Source organism: Equus przewalskii, chromosome 19, assembly GCF_037783145.1.
Source record: "Equus przewalskii isolate Varuska chromosome 19, EquPr2, whole genome shotgun sequence".
NCBI classification, from domain to species: Eukaryota; Metazoa; Chordata; class Mammalia; order Perissodactyla; family Equidae; genus Equus; species Equus przewalskii.
In genome coordinates, this window is record NC_091849.1 from 27,683,151 (window position 1) to 27,699,017 (window position 15,867).

Here is a 15,867-nt window from a genome sequence, read left to right on the forward strand (position 1 = left end):
TTCCCATCAGAATGTATTAGTGTCCCATTTCTCTACATCCTCACGTCATTTCGTGTTGTCACTCCTTTTGTTTTAGCTTTTCTGATAGTTGTGATATTTTACTGTGGTTTTAATTTGCACTTCTCTAATGGCTAATGATGTTAAGCACCATTTTATGTGCTCACTTGCCATCAGTATGTCTTTGGTGAAATGTCTCTTCATGTCCTTTGCCCAAGTTCTAATTGGATTGTTTGAGTTTTTACATTTGAGGTTTGCAAATTCCTTATATATTCTAGATACTAGTCCCTTGATATATGGTTTGCAAATATTTTCTTCTGTTCCGTAGCTTGTGTCTTCATCCTTTTAACAGGGTATTTCACTGAGCAAAACTTTTTAATTTTGATGAAGTCCAATTTAGCAAATTTTCCCTTTATGGATTATGCTTTTGGTGTCAAGTCTAAGAACCCCTTGTCCTTAAATGCTAATATTTAATCCTATGTTTGTTCTAAAAGCTTTATAGTTTTAAGCTTTACATTTTAGTCTGTGATCTATTTTGAGTTAATTTTTGTATAAGATATGACACTTAGATCAAGGCTTTTGCTTTTGTTTTTAATCTATGGATTTCCAGTTGCTCCAGCATTATTTGTTGAAAAGCACATCTATCCTCCATTGAATGCTTTCCTACCTTTGGCAAAAATCAGTTGGGCATATTTGTTTCTCAGTTCTCCAGTCTGCTCCATTGCTCTATGTGTCTATCCTCCACCAATACCACATCTCTTGATTACTGTACTAGTTATATACAGTCTTAAGTTAAGTAGACTGATTCCATATACTTTGTTTTTCAAATCATTTTAGCTATTTTGGTTCTTGTGCCTTTCTATATAAATTTTACAATAATTTTGTTTGTATTTACAAAAAGACTTGCTGAGATTTTGGTAGGAATTGCAATAAACTTGTATGTTAATTTGGGGGAAATTGTCATCTTTACTATATTGAGTCTTCCAATCCATGAACATGGTATATCTCTCCACTTATGTAGATCCTCTTTGTTTTCTTTCTTCAGCATTCAGACTTACACGTATTTTCTTTTTTTTTTTTTGAGTCACTGTAAATAGTATTGTATTACAATTTTAGTGTCCATGTGTTCATTGTTAGTATATAGAAATACAATTGAGCTTTGTGTGTTGATCCTATATTCGGCAAACTTGCTGAACTCAGTGGTTTAGGAGTTTTTCATACATTCTTGAGATTTTCTAAGTATATAATCATGTTATCTGCCAATAGGGATGGTTTTCTTTTTAGTTCTGTATGACTTTAATTTCCTCTTCTTCTCTTATTGCACTAAACCTTCTTGCTCTGTGTTGAATAACAGTGGTGATAATGGAGATTCTTGCTGTGTGCCTGGTCATAAGAGGAATGTATTCAATATTTCACCAGTAAGTATACTGTTAGCTGTAGGGTTTTTTTGGTATATGTTCTTTATCATTTTGAAGGAAGTCCCCCTCTATTCTTTTTTTTTTTTTTTTTTGAGGAAGATTAGCCCCGACCTAACATCTGCCACCAATCGTCCTCTTTTTTCTGAGGAAGAGTGGCCCTGAGCTAACATCTGTGTCCATCTTTCTCCGTTTTATATGGTGGACACCTGCCACAGCATGGCCTGATGAGCAGTGCTAGGTCCCTGCTCAGGATCCAAACCAGGCCCCCAAAGCAGAGCTTGTGAACCTAACTGCTTCGCCACCAGGCCAGACCCTCCTCTCTATTTCTAGTTGGTTTTTTTTTTTAAATCACAAATAGGCACTGGATGTTGTCAAATGCTGTTTCTGCATCAATTGATATGATTTTTCTTCTTTAGCATTTTCATGCGGCAGATTACATTAATTGATTTTCAAATGTTGAACCATTTTTGCATACTTGGAATAAGTCTCACTTTGTCTTTGTATATAATTCTTTTTATATATTATTGAATTCAATTTGCTAATATTTTGTGGAGAATTTTTGCATCTATGTTCATGAGAAATACTGGTCTGTAATTTTACTTTCTGTAATGACTTTATCTGGTTTTGTTATTAAGGTAATGTTGGCCGCATGGAATAAGTTATTGAGTGTTTACACTACTTACATTTTCTGGAATAGATTGTGGAGAATTGGTATCATTTCTTCCTTAAATGTTTGGTATAATTCACCTGCACCTGATGCAGAGTTTTTTGGAAGGTTATTAAATATTAATTCAATTTTTTTAATATATAGACCTATTCAGATAATCTACTTCTCCTTGTGTGAGTTTTGGGAGTTTGTGTCTTTCAAGGAATTGTACCATTTTATCTAAGTTATCAAATTTGTGAGCACAGAGTTGCTCAAACTATTCCTTTGTTTCCTTTTAATACCCCTGAGATCAGTGGTTGACAACACCTTTTTCATATGATATTGGTAATTTGTTTCTTCTTCCCTTTTTTTCTGGCACATACTGTTAATTTTATCAGTCTTTTAAAAGAACAACTATTGCTTCTTTGATGTTCCTCTATTTTTTTCTGGTTTCAATTTCCTTGATATCTGTCTTTATCTTTATTTCCTTTCTTCTGCTTGCTCTGAGGTCATTTTGCTCTTCTTGTTCTAGGTTTTTGAGTGGAAGACTTGATTACTGATTTAAGACTTTTCTTCTTTCTAATGTATACATTTAATGCTATAAATTTCCATCTCAGAACTGCTTTAGCCATGTCTCACAAATTTTGGTATGATGCATTTTCATTTTCTTTCATTTCAATGTATTTTTTAAAATTTCCCTTGAGATTTTCCCTTGACTCATGGATTATTTAGAACTGACACACCAATTATTTAGATTATCTAAAACCCATGGATTATTAGAACTGTTCTCTCTCTCCAATTGATTTCAAGTTGGTTCAATTATTCTCCAAGATGACACTCTATATGATTTCAATCCTTTTAAGTTTGTTGAGGTTTTCTTTATGAACCTGGATGTGGTCCATTTTATTATATGTTCTATCCACTTCAAAAGAATTTCTATTTGCTGTTGTTGGGTGGAGTATTCTAGAAATGTCAATTGGACCCTATTGGTTCGTGGTATTGTTGAGTTCTTCTATATCCTTGATGATTTTATCTTGCTGTTCTAGCAATTGAGAGAGGATTACTGAAATCTCCAACTATAATTGGAATAGATTTGTCTCTTTCTCTTTTCAGTTCTATCAGTTTTTGCTTCACATACTTGAAACTCTAAGTGCATATTTATTTATTATTGCCATATCTTCTTGTTAGATTGGCCCTTATCACTACATAATGTCCCTCTCTGTCTTTGGTAATTTTCTTTGCTCTGAAGTCTGCTTTATCTGATATTAATATACCTACTCCTGCTTTCCTTTGATTAATATTTGCAAGACATATCTTTTCCCATTCTTTTACTTTCAACCTGCATATATCATTATATTTGAAGTGAGTTTCTTGCAGATAGCATATAGTTGAATCATGTTTTTAAATTCACTCTGTCAATCTCTTTTAATTGGCATATTTTAGACAGTTTATGTTTAGTATACTTATTGATATGTTAGGGCTTCAATCTGCTATTTTGTTTTTTGTTTTAGGTTTGTTTTTTCATTTCTTTGTTTTTGTTTTCCTGCCTTCTTATAGGTTATTTGAGCATTTTTTAGAATTGCATTTTGATTTATCTGTAGAATTTTTGAGTACATCTTTTTGTATAGGCTTTTTAGTAGTTGCTCTAGGTATCACATTATATATACATAACCATCACATCCTATTGGTGTCATCATTTCACAAGTTAGAGTGAAGTATAGAAACCTTACTTTCCCTTACATTCCTTACTCTTTCCATTTGTAATTCCTTTAAGTATTTTCTCTAAATACATTTAGAACCACATCAGACAGTGTTATAATTTTTGCTTCAATAGTTAAACATAATTTAGAAAACTCAAGAGGAGAAGGAAAGCCTATTGTATATACCCATATTCCTTCTTCTTTCCTGATTCTTTTCTGTTTAGAGAATTTCTTTTTGCCACTTTTAAAGGTTAGGTTTGCTGGTGTCAAATTCTCTGTCTTATTCGTCTGAGGATGTCTTGATTTTCCTTTCACTTCTGAAGAATATTTTCGCTGAGTATGGGATTCTGGCTTGACAGTTCTTTTCTATTTCAGTTCTTTAAAAATACTGTGTCAATTCCTTCTGGCTTCCATCATTACTCATAAGAAATCCACTGTCATTTGAACTGTTTTTCTCCTATAGGTAAGGTGTCATTTTTTCTCTGACTGCTTTCAAAATCTTTTCTTTGTCTTTAGTTTTGTCATTCCTTGAGTCTCAAGGTCTAAAGTGGGTATGTCTTTTTCTTTCCACTTTTTAGAGTCTTTTTGTATTTGTTTTATATACAATGTCCAGGGTTTTTAATTGTACTTAGCAAGAAAAAAAAGGGAAAATTAAGTTTATTCCATCTTCCTTGAAGTGAAACTCCTCTTCAGGGCCAATTTTTATCTTGAAATTCTAGTTTAGGGTATGCTCATCTTGTCTGGAGCATAAATTCAGACTTCACACTGAGTGCAGGCTCCAAGGTTAGCTCTCTCATGGAAGACCTCCTCCTAAAGTGCACAAGATTTGCTCTGTTCTGGTCTCATCAGCATTTCTCTCTTACCTCCACCAACCCAGCCCTTGACTGAGACCAGATATCTTGCTGCTTCCCTGACCCAGTAGGTGGAGTTTTCCTTTTATGGAAGGAGTTATCGTCCTAGAAATTCCACACCATGTCAGAGTCTCCATTTCAGCTCTGGTTTTGTGTTTTGTAGACAGAAGAGAACCTTACAAAAGAGGAATGTGAGAAGTATTAAGATGGAAGAGGCACTGGTGGAGCTCTGGCTACTCAGAGAAGTGGTAGACAGGAGGTACTAGACATCCCAGAGACTTCCTAGAAGAGCTGACACTTGGGTTGAGTTGTAAAGAAAGTACAGAAATAATCCAAGTGGAGAGGCAGGAAAAAGCCTTTTAGATAGAGAATCCCTAAACCTTCAAAAGGGCATGTTAATATAAGGTACGTAGATATGTGTGGAATGTGAATGTGTGGAATTCCCCTTCACAGGTGGTTTGTTAAGCCCCCACCCCAAACACTTCACTTATTGGGTTCCCACAATCCGGGGCCACTATGCACACACCAGGTTTTATGACGAAAAGCACCAGACCCTGCTCTATCACTTACCACACTCCCTGATATCCCTAAGGGGCACCTTTTCTACCCCCTGGTTCTTCTAGTAGTCACCTCCATATAAGCAATATGCCTCTATTATTATTATTATTATTATTTTTTTTTGGTTTACTTACTCTAGGCATTGCCTATTGGACACTTGGTATGTTAGATTGGAATGTAAGTCACTTAGAATCCTCCAAATATACTTATGTTGCTATTCTCTGCTCGTCCTCTTGTCACCTTTGGGGGCAAAAAGGCTTAAATTTTTGCTCGTTTTCTAAGCAAGAGTTTACTCAATGTGTACCGCGGCTCACAGCACACACATAGTTACATGGCTCAGGTTTTGCTTAGCAGCATGGACCTGTCTAAATATTCTTGATCCTTTTTCTCAGTCTGTTTCACATATTTTAAAGATAGGTCAGTTTCTGGCCTGAGGAAAGAACTATATCAACGGTTCATCAATTAGATACAAATTAAAGAGAATCCAGAAAAACCCAAATAAATAAAGGAGTTCTTTCTGGAATCTCTTTTCCTAATATTGTTCAACCTTTTTTCTTGATTGTTTCTTGGCCCCCTTTCAACTTCCCTAAATACGCCTACCATGATTATGAGCCTAATCATGCTTTCATTTTATTTTCACAAAGTAACACTGACCTTCTGACATTACAGTTTCACCTTTTCTGTAATTTCTTGAATCCTAGATCTCAAATTCTGCTTTTTTTTCCTCTTTTGATTTTTGTAGTAGTTAGAAGGCTTATCAAAATATCACAAGAGACTATCTCCTTTTTAAATGTTAGAGTTATTAGGTTAATAAAATGGCCAAGAAGTGTTAGTAACATATGTGGACAAAAAGTGAGAAATGAAAGTTTTCTAGAGATCTGTTTTCACCTTTTGTGTCTATTCTCTGTCTCTATATCCCTGTGTCTCTCCAGTGTCAAAAGATGGAGATGCTGTTACTCAGCCTTCTGTCTGTCTTAAGCTCTCTTTGTGATTAGATGCTCTTTTCTTGTGGCTACATTGCCTCTATGACAGGGAGCTGACTTGATCATTCTTGGTGCAGGCTGACTCCTTAAAGGAGACTTTCATATCAACCTCCTGCAGGAAGCCATGCCCAGTGGGACTTGAAGAACTTCTGAGCTGAAAAATCTTTCAAGATTTTTAGAAAAGGACCCAAAAGTCAACTTAATGTTCACTCCCATGTGGATTCAAGTTGTTGTCCAAGACTCGCCCTGTGTCTGTTGTTTTCTGACATGTTCCATGGTTCAGAGTGAGATTTGAGCCCTGGCAAGGTATGGGGAGGAATCCCTCATCTCTTCCCCAGATGCCCTGGAAGAGAAATCTACAGAGGCTGGGGGGAAAGAGGGTGAGGACTGCTCCCAGAATCTGTCCTGGGCTATCTTTTAGCACTACACACTTCATAAGATATCTTAAACAGTTAAACCATTTCTGCAAATTGTATGGTTTCAGAATATGGATCTCGAGCCTAACTCTCTCCCCATGAGTCCTAGATCCACAAATCCTTAAACTAATCCATTAACAAATAGCAACATCTGCAATATAATGCCTCCTAGGATCTCAAACTTAACGTTATCAAACTGATCTCATCAATCTGTTGTCAAAATGCTTTCTTTTTTTTACTGTTTTTTTAAAGATTGGCACCTGAGCTAACATCTGTTGCCAATCTTGTTGTTTTTCTTCTTCTCCCCAACCCCCCCCCCCCCCCCCCCGCCCAGTACACAGTTGTATATTCCAGTTGTAGGTCCTTCTAGTTGTGCTATATGGTACACCGCCTCAGCATGGCTTGATGAGCGGTGCCATGTCCACACCCAGGATCCACACCTGAGAAACCCTGGGCCACTGAAGTGGAGAGCGTGAACTTAACCACTTGGCCACAGGGCCAGCCCCAAAATGCTACTTCTTATTTAGTGTTGCCTCTCTTGGTGGAGGAACCACCATTCTGTGATTACATCTGGAACTTTTTGTTCTCTTAACTCTCGCATAATCAATCACCAAGTCCTCATCCATTTTCCCTCCTATTTCTCAATTTTATCCCCTCATATTTAGCACTCTCTTAATCAGACCTGCTCTCCGGGAGCATGCCCACTCCTCATTTGTTGCAACGGTAAACAAACTAGTCTCCCGATAGACAGTTACCGCCAGGCTTAAATTTCTTACATGGCCTTTTCAGTTAATGTTCGGCTCCTTGCCCTGGCTTTGAAGGGCCTTCCTGTTCTGGTCCTGCCTGCCCCTCTAACCTAACTTTGTTAACTGTAACATTGTTTAGCTAAAAAATAAATTTAAAAAAATTGGCCATACAATGAATTCTGGCTGTTATTATTAGATAACTTGCTTGCCTCCTTCTAAACCTGAGCTGGAGAACTAGAAACAAGAGTGCAGGCTTCAAGTCACAGAGTGAATTGCAGTTCACCACTTGCTGTACGGGTCATTTAACCTCTCGTTTTCTCATATGTAACATGGAATGACTGACCTACCTCACAGACTCACTGTAAAGATTAAGTGAAATGCATATAAAGCACTTAGTAGTGCAGACCAATGATAAGTCTTGTTACCCTATATTATGTCTTGGTCTCGGCAGGCATTTCAAACACTTCACTGGCCTGAGTTGACCTTAGTGAAGAGGAAAATATTTTTTAGGTCCCCATTATAGCCCCAGGCTTATATGCTTATGGGACAGAAAGACAGAGCATGAGAAGCTTAGTGCTTTGTTAAAGTGGTCTTTACACCAGGGCGGCTAACTCCTTCATTCTTGCAGTAAGGGAAAGTGGCTCCCTACGAGCAGGCAGATCTCTGCTGGGAGGAGGCACTGAGGTAGAGATAGCCTGGTAAACTAGTCATTTTAACAACTCTGTTGAGCAGCCTGTATCAGCAGTCGGTAATCTCTGAGCCCAGAGGCACTAAGAGCCCATGGGCATACACAAGTACCATGGCCCTCATCTCTACCCCCAAGATCACTATTAATAATTACAACAGTCTTTTGGATAAAAGATACATTTTTACAAGTAGAGGTGATAAATTGATAGCCCATGGGCAAGTCAAGTTGTCCTAAAGTAAAAAAAAGGACTAAAGACTAAAGAGAGTTCATATAAGATTTGGAAGATGTGGCAACACTGGGCATATGTTCCACATTTAATAATCAGGTGGATCCGAAGATCTGGAGATAGACCTTAACCCCTTAGGAAGAATATCTAAAATTAGAAATATGAGTTTCTCCTTTAAGAAGGGAGACTTGCTTTTAATCAGAAATATGCTCCTCGCCTTCATTTGTTAGGTTAAGGGAAAATTAGTCTCATAGCCAATACATTTCTTACTTACATTGTGATTCCCATTCTTAAAGCTCCTGACACCAAAAAAGATAACATTGCCAATAGTAGTGAAATCTGTTTTAAAGATCCCTTGTGCTACAATTTGTTTCAAGTTGTGAAACATTGATTGTATGATTACATAAGTCATACCTTAGCGACTAGTATGAAAATTAATGATGGTTCAAACCTATCAGTTGACGACTGAAGTGGTTCAGCAGTAAAGCTTACGAAGCTTTTCCTTAAAATATACTATACTCAAAAGTACGAAAAGATCAGGGCCAGCCCGGTGGCACAGCAGTTAAGTTCGCAGATTCTGCTTCTCAGCCTCCCGGGGTTCGCCGGTTCTGATCCCGGGTGCGGACATGGCACCACTTGGCACACCATGCTTTGGTAGGCATCCCATATATAAAGTAGAGGAAGATGGACATGATGTTAGCTCAGGGCCAGGCTTCCTCAGAAAAAGAGGACGACTGGCAGTAGAGATCATTGTTTATGGTGGTTAAAATGCACAACTAACCTGATCATCTTCCTCCTGCAATGGAACTCAATGAAGAGGATCCTGGCAATTTTCCTGAAACCTTAATGCAATAAAAAAGATGGTTTTTGTTTTCCCTTTTTTTTTCTTTTTCAGCAAGATTAACCCTGAACTAACATCTGCCACCAATCCTCCTCTTTTTGCTGAGGAAGACTGGCCCTGAGCTAACAAGCGTGCCCATCTTCCTCTACTTTATATGTGGGATGTCTGACACAGCATGGCTTGACAAGCAGTGTGTAGGTCCGCACCCGGGATCCGGGCCAGCGAACCCCAGGCCTCTGAAGCAGAACATGTGAACTTAACCACTGCGCCACCAGGCTGGCCTGTTTTCCCTTATTTTTGACTCTAGGATTGCTTCATTTATTTACATTACCTGCCTCGCCCCTAGGTATTTGGGTTTGCTTATTCTCCTCCTCTGAAGACTAGCTTGGGTATCTCTAATGTTTTACAAACACAAATTAACCAACCTCTATTAATAAAAAGATGCATCTTTCTTGTTTGGAGTCTTGGCTATGAGCTACATGTTATACATTAGAACTGATGTAGGAATGGAAGGCCCAAAGATTCACTGTGCTGTCACTAAAAAGATGCTGAAAAAGTTTTTTTGACTTGATAAATCATCATCACTGTGGAAACATTTAAAATATATTAAGCATCTAATATTCCTACTTGTATATTTTATAAACAACTTAGGTTTTCAACTAAAAGAATACTATTAAATGGTTCAAGCTTTTGTAAGAATTATATTTTGGAACAACTAGTAAAACATCTAGAAATCTGAACTGGTGTTCCATAGGCAACCTTCAAATCACTAAAATAATGTAGCTTATTTGATCAGATTGTTAGGGAAAAAGTAAATGGCTTGCTCTTTTGAATGTGACAGGATTTGGGGGATACATTTTGAAGAGCCAGTTTTCATCAAAGACCACCCAGAGGTCTACCATGAAGAAATTCTGTCTTACCAATTTCTGATGCTGGACACCCATGAGTTTTTAGTGTCAGATGAGGTGCTATTGTTCAAAGTCTTTTTCCATCCATATTTATCAACTTCTTAAGTTCTCTCTTGAGTGAGTTCTCTGGTGTTTAATAAGGAAAGAATTTCCATGAAAACTTTCACTATACTGATTACACTTAAGATTTTCTCTCCACTGTGGATTCTGATACGATAGAAAAGCTCTTTGGTCTGACTGTAAGCTTTACCACATGTGTTATACTTGGTAACATTTCTCTCGGGTGTGAAGTCTCTGCTGCTGGTTAAGAGGTAACCACTGACCAAGGCTTTCCCACGCTTGTTACATTTATTATAATGTCTCTTTCTGTACGGATTCTCTTATGATGAACCAGTCTGCTGTTCGCACTGAAAGTTTTCCCATATTCTTCACTTTGTGGGTCTAACTCCAGAAAATTCTCCTATTTTCACTGAAGCTTGCACTCTTGAGTAAAAGCTTTTCCACACTTATCACTTTCACAGGGTTTCTCACCAGTCTGGATCTCCGATGCTGAATAAGGACAGAGTTCTGAGTGAAATTCATTCAACATCCCTTACACTGATACTATCCTTGTGGTAATTTTTGGATAGCTTTCTAGTCTTCTCTGATACTTTTCAACTTCTACAGAATCAAAGTTCTAATAAGCACTGTCATCAAATCTGACAGTGTTTCCCTGTTGGCATGTTCTTTTTTTGTTTTTGTTTTTTTTTTAAAGATTGGCACCTGAGCTAACATCTGTTGCCAATCTTTTTTTTTCTTCTCCCCAAAGCACCCCAGTACATAGTTGTATATTCTAGTTGTTGGTCCTTCTGGCTCTGCTATGTGGCACGCTGCCTCAGCATGGCTTGATGAGCAATGCTAGGTCCGCACCCAGGATCCAAATGGGCAAAACTCTGGGCCACCGAAGCAGAGCATGCGAACTTAACCACTAAGCCATGGGGCCGGCCCTGGCACATTATTTCCTCAGATTTCTTCTACTTTGGAAGCAACTTCTCATTCTCCATTTTGATCAAATCATCTGGAAGAGAGTAACAATTTCACCATAATTAATTCACTCATTCACACATACCTTACTCAATTATTTGCTCATTAAATAAGCAATTATTGGGATTACATGCTGCAGAAAGATAACAGAAGAAAATGTTTCACATAAGACAGATGTGCATTAAGTTTATGACTTGTATAGTATGCCATCATTTTAAAAAGGGAGGGTGTGCGTGCATATATACATATGCTTATATTAAAAGAACAAATAATAAAAGGATAACCCATAAAAGTAAAGAACAAAAGGTTGCCTATGGGGAAGGGAAGGAATAGAACGAGGGAAGAGGAATACAACTTTGAAAATATCTTACTTTGTAGGTTTTGCATTTAAAATTTTATATTTTACATAAGAAAAGGAAGCATTTTAAATAATTAAAGAAAAGAAAAAGGATTCTCTAAATAGTGAAGAAACAAAACAAACTGAACTTAAACGTGTACCTGTTGGTGGCATAATCACACAAAAGAGGAATTATTAAAAATGTCCTTAAAAGAGTAATTTTTTTGTATATCCCCAATGAGATATACCTTAAGGACAAAGGAAATGGGAAACACACACACACCACTATTGGCGGTTGACAGAAATCATATTTGTTGATGATAATGCTGATATTTTTATTCTGAGGCTATTGCGTATATGCTGTAGGATAAAGCAAATGAGTATTTGATATTCTATCATTCCTAGTGTCTTCGAGAATTCTTCAAAAGGAGATACAGATGAAAAGATAGATTAAGACCCTGAAGTCCTGAATTTAACGTGGAACTAGTGATGTGAACCCACAATACAAATTTTATCTTAAATATTTTTCTAGCTCTGAGCACTGAAAGGGAACAATGTCAAACTAAGCAGCGAGCAACCGTAGCACCCTATTTTGGATCTTGAAATACCATTTCCCACTAAACAGAATCAAGGGTCCTTGGAAAAATTACTAGGACTGGGCAAGGAAAATTATAAGACGGGCCTGGTACATCTTGTCCCAGCAGACAGCAAGAAAGCTACCAAAGCTGACTAGGCTCATGTCATAAATGTGGGAGTCAAACTGAAGAGGCTCCTACTGCCCACAGATGAGACAAATGAGTTTCAAAAGGCTATTAGTACTGTGGATTGAAAAATATCAAATATGTTTAAATCCATGAGTTCTTAATGATACTATTACTAATAATAACTGCCCACTGTTTTAGAGGAGATAGCAAACTAATTGTTTTGAAACTGAGAAACAAAAAAAAAGGTGGGAGGGAGTTAAGCAATTATCTTGCCTTTCATATACAAACCATTGAGTAACCAAGCAAGAAATCAGGGGAAGCATCTCTTTATATAAATATTCCAGCTTTATTAAGTGAAGAAAGAATGACAGAATAAGAATATCATCACTTTGGGATCCTCTAATGAATTACTAGATGTAGGTATTGAGGATCAAAAGCTGATAACATCACAGAAAAAGAAACAATCAGACATTATAGGCTCCAGACAGAACACCAGCTTGCCAAGTTAAACTTGTCTTGCCCCAAAACCTTAAATTTGATTTTGGTCAAGCCTGTAGATTTGCTACAATTTATAGAAAACAGAGAGGACAACAGAACATGTTAAACTACAGCACAAGACGCAAGCAGCAAAACCCAGATTGTGGGAAACTATATAGGACAAACAACTTAATTTCTTTAATAAGTGAGTTGCAAGGGGGAGAAAAGAAGGAAGGGGGACCCATTTATTAAAATAAACCTAAGAGACATATCAACCAATCACAACGCATTTTCTTCTTGGGATCTTGACTCAAATGAGCTGAAAAAGAAAACAAATTAAAAAGTTTATGACATCTTTGAGACGAGTGGAAATTTGATATTAAGAAATTGTTAATTTTTTTAGGCATGGTAACAGCATTATGGTTATGTTAAAAAGTTCATGTCTTTTAGTTATGCCTTCAAGAAGTCATCTTTTAGAGTACATAATGAAATATTTACATTTGAAAGAATATGGTATGAGATGTACTTCAAAATTATATGTAAAAAATAACATGGGAAGTGAGTAGGGCTATAAATGAGAAAAGACTGGCCATCATTTGATAATGTTGAAACTAGGCGATTCATGGAGATTCACTATACAAATCTACTTTTATATAGGCTTATATAGAAAAAAGATAAAAGGATTTATGGCTTTTAGTTGGCAGTATTGAAAAAAACAAACAAAAGGGGCCAGCCCCGTGGCCGAGTGGTTGGGTTCACATGCTCTGCTTCCTGCCCAGGCTTTCGCCGGTTCAGATCCTGGGTGCGGACACATCAATTAAAAAACCTCTAGGGTTAGTTTAAAAATAATTTGATACCCATACAGTGAAATATATGTCAGCCATATGTATATATTCCATGTAACACTCTTGGAAAGATGTCCATAATGTAATATTAAACATAAAAATAGTGGTAGTTGATATATACAGTATAATTATATTTGGGTATGGATGTGTGCTTTTCCAATAAGCATGCACTTACTAAATAAAGTTTTGTTTCCTACACTCATTTAAAAAAATGTACATTCTAACATTTCTCCATTGCATGTAGCCCTGAGTAGTTTTCTGTTGGCTTCAATGCAGAAAAATGTTCTCCTGCCTTTAGACTAAGAGGTCCAGGTCAGAGAAGCTGGCGGCATCAGGCTAGAATAGAGAAACTGAACTATGTGATATGAAATAGCAGGATTTTTCAATAATTTTAATTCAAAAAAGTGAAGGAAGAAAAGAATCATAACTGAGGTTAAAATGATATGCTGTGGAACAGGCTTTAGAGGTCAATTGAAAGATAAGCAAAGATTTTCATGATGAGGTTCATTTGGAAAATGCAAAAAGCCACCTGCATTTGCTATCTTTTGCCCAGGACAATCTCCTCCTCACTTTTCTCCTGAATAGGGTGCAGCTCCCAAGCTTCAGAGTTGAGCTGACCCTTTACTGGCTGGAGCTAGACCCCAGGTGAGTTCTCTGCTGCTGCCAGATAAACTATTGGCCCTTAGGGTACTTCCTAACCCTGTAGGAGGGCTAGGACCTGGGGACAATTAGACACAGTTTAACCAGGGTGATATCTGCTGAGGGTTCTAGAGCTTAAGATCCCAATATTAATATGGAACACAGGATGGGAGGACAGAAAGCAGTTTCCCTTAATCCGCAAGGGCAGGGCATAAAAGGACAGAGAGGATAATACACAGGGAACATAACTCTACAATGCGCATTAGCCATTTTTCTCGCTGTATTTGAGAGAAGATCTCAACTCTGTTATCTCTCTCTGGAGAAAATGCCTGCTTTCTGATAATAGATCATTTCTTCCTTATCTCACCTTTCCTCCTGGATTAGCCAGCTTCCTCTCCAAGCACCTCCAGTACAGTAACAGCCTCCTCCCTAGACTCTGGGCTGCTCCTGCACTCAAGCCTGGAGCTCTGGGCAGGATGGTCAGGAACTGCTCTGGTACCAGCAGTTCCAAGATGTGTTTGTTCCTTGCTGTCTATCTCTGGTCTCAGCCAGTGATGGCAAAGAGCCTGGAGCTGGACTCTGGAAGCTCAAAAGAATCCTCCTAGCTTTGTCTGAAGAACTCCTGGCCAGAAGCTCCAGTTCTGTGCAGGCTAAATTTTAACTATTTGACATTCCTTCTGTTCTTCTGCAGCCCAAAAGGGCTGAACTGAATTCATTCCTGGGTGAAACAGCTCAGAAACCTGGCTTATTGCAGTAGTAGGAGTGCTTCATGCTGGCGCCGAGGCATAACACATCATTGTTAACAGACATCAACTCCAAACTAAGAACATATTTACTCAGAGAGAATGGTCGTGATCAAAGCAATGATCTGCAGGCAAAGAAACTCTGTAAAAGGTAAAACAAGCAAAAAATGGCAATAAGAATAATGGCATAAAATCAACTAAATGATAATTCAGTTACTTCAGGATTAAAGTTTTACAAGACTATTAGCTTTTAGATCTAGAAACCTCAGTGAAATACTCAGATAATGAGAAATATTCAGATAATGAAGAAAAACAACGGAAACAGCTTTGCCTGCTTATATTGCAAGTCAAAGACTGAGTCAATTAACATTTATAAATCAACTTCTCTGTGCCAAGACTTGCGCTAGATGCTTTCAAAGGTACTTTTAGTGTTAGAAAAGAATAACGTGCATGTCAGTCAGGGAGTCCCACATTTGAGTCATGCATCCCAAGTCACTAACCAAGTCCTTTTCTTACCAGATGACCCTGCAGCACCTAACACTGCTAACCACTCCCAATTTTCTAAGGAACATTACACTCTTCTGGCTGTTTTTCCATGAGTTAGTTTTTGAAAAGTGCTTAGACCAATTTTTGGCGCTCTGGAAGCATTATATAAGTGCTTGTTAAATAGATATATGTCTCTAATGGCTCCTTCTTACATCTACTTTACAGTGCTTCTTCTGCCTACCAAGAAACGTCTGGTTACCCTAAGTTGAGATCCAGCCGCCTTCTCATTCCACATTGATTCTGGGCAATCTCATTAATTCTGTAGCATCAGCTGTCACCCGAGAACTCCTAAATCTGATCCCAATCTTGTTTATCTCTTATCTCAATCTTGCTTTGGAGCTCCAAACCATTATAATCCAATGGTGTATTAGACCCTTCCACTTATATGTTTTATGACACTTATATGAGTTTATATGAGCATCTTCAACTCAATACTACTGAAAATTAACTCATCATTTTCCCCTCATAAGCAATACCTCTTCCAATATTACCCATTTCTTTTAAAATGGTACCACATTCATCTAATCATCCAATCCAAAAACATGTCTAATTATTCCTGACTACATTTATTAAAA

General features: G+C 37.5%; 1 protein-coding gene across 7 annotated transcripts in view; it reads right to left on the reverse strand.

The window, feature by feature from the left end:
• Positions 1-1,472: 1,472 nt before the first annotated feature.
• Positions 1,473-15,867, reverse strand: part of ZSCAN23 (zinc finger and SCAN domain containing 23) — a 29,305-nt gene continuing 14,910 nt past the window's right edge. For 3 of the 7 annotated variants that reach the window (XR_011529932.1, XR_011529930.1, XR_011529931.1), the window contains exons 5-6: positions 14,371-14,888; positions 12,369-12,838 (exon numbers count right to left, since the gene is read on the reverse strand). The gene's annotated coding sequence lies outside the window, so the exon portion shown is untranslated. Of the gene's footprint in view, positions 4,788-6,905; positions 11,036-12,368; positions 14,889-15,867 lie in introns of those variants that run through there. The other 4 variants (XR_011529933.1, XR_011529934.1, XM_070585234.1 and 1 more) reach the window with 4 other exon arrangements.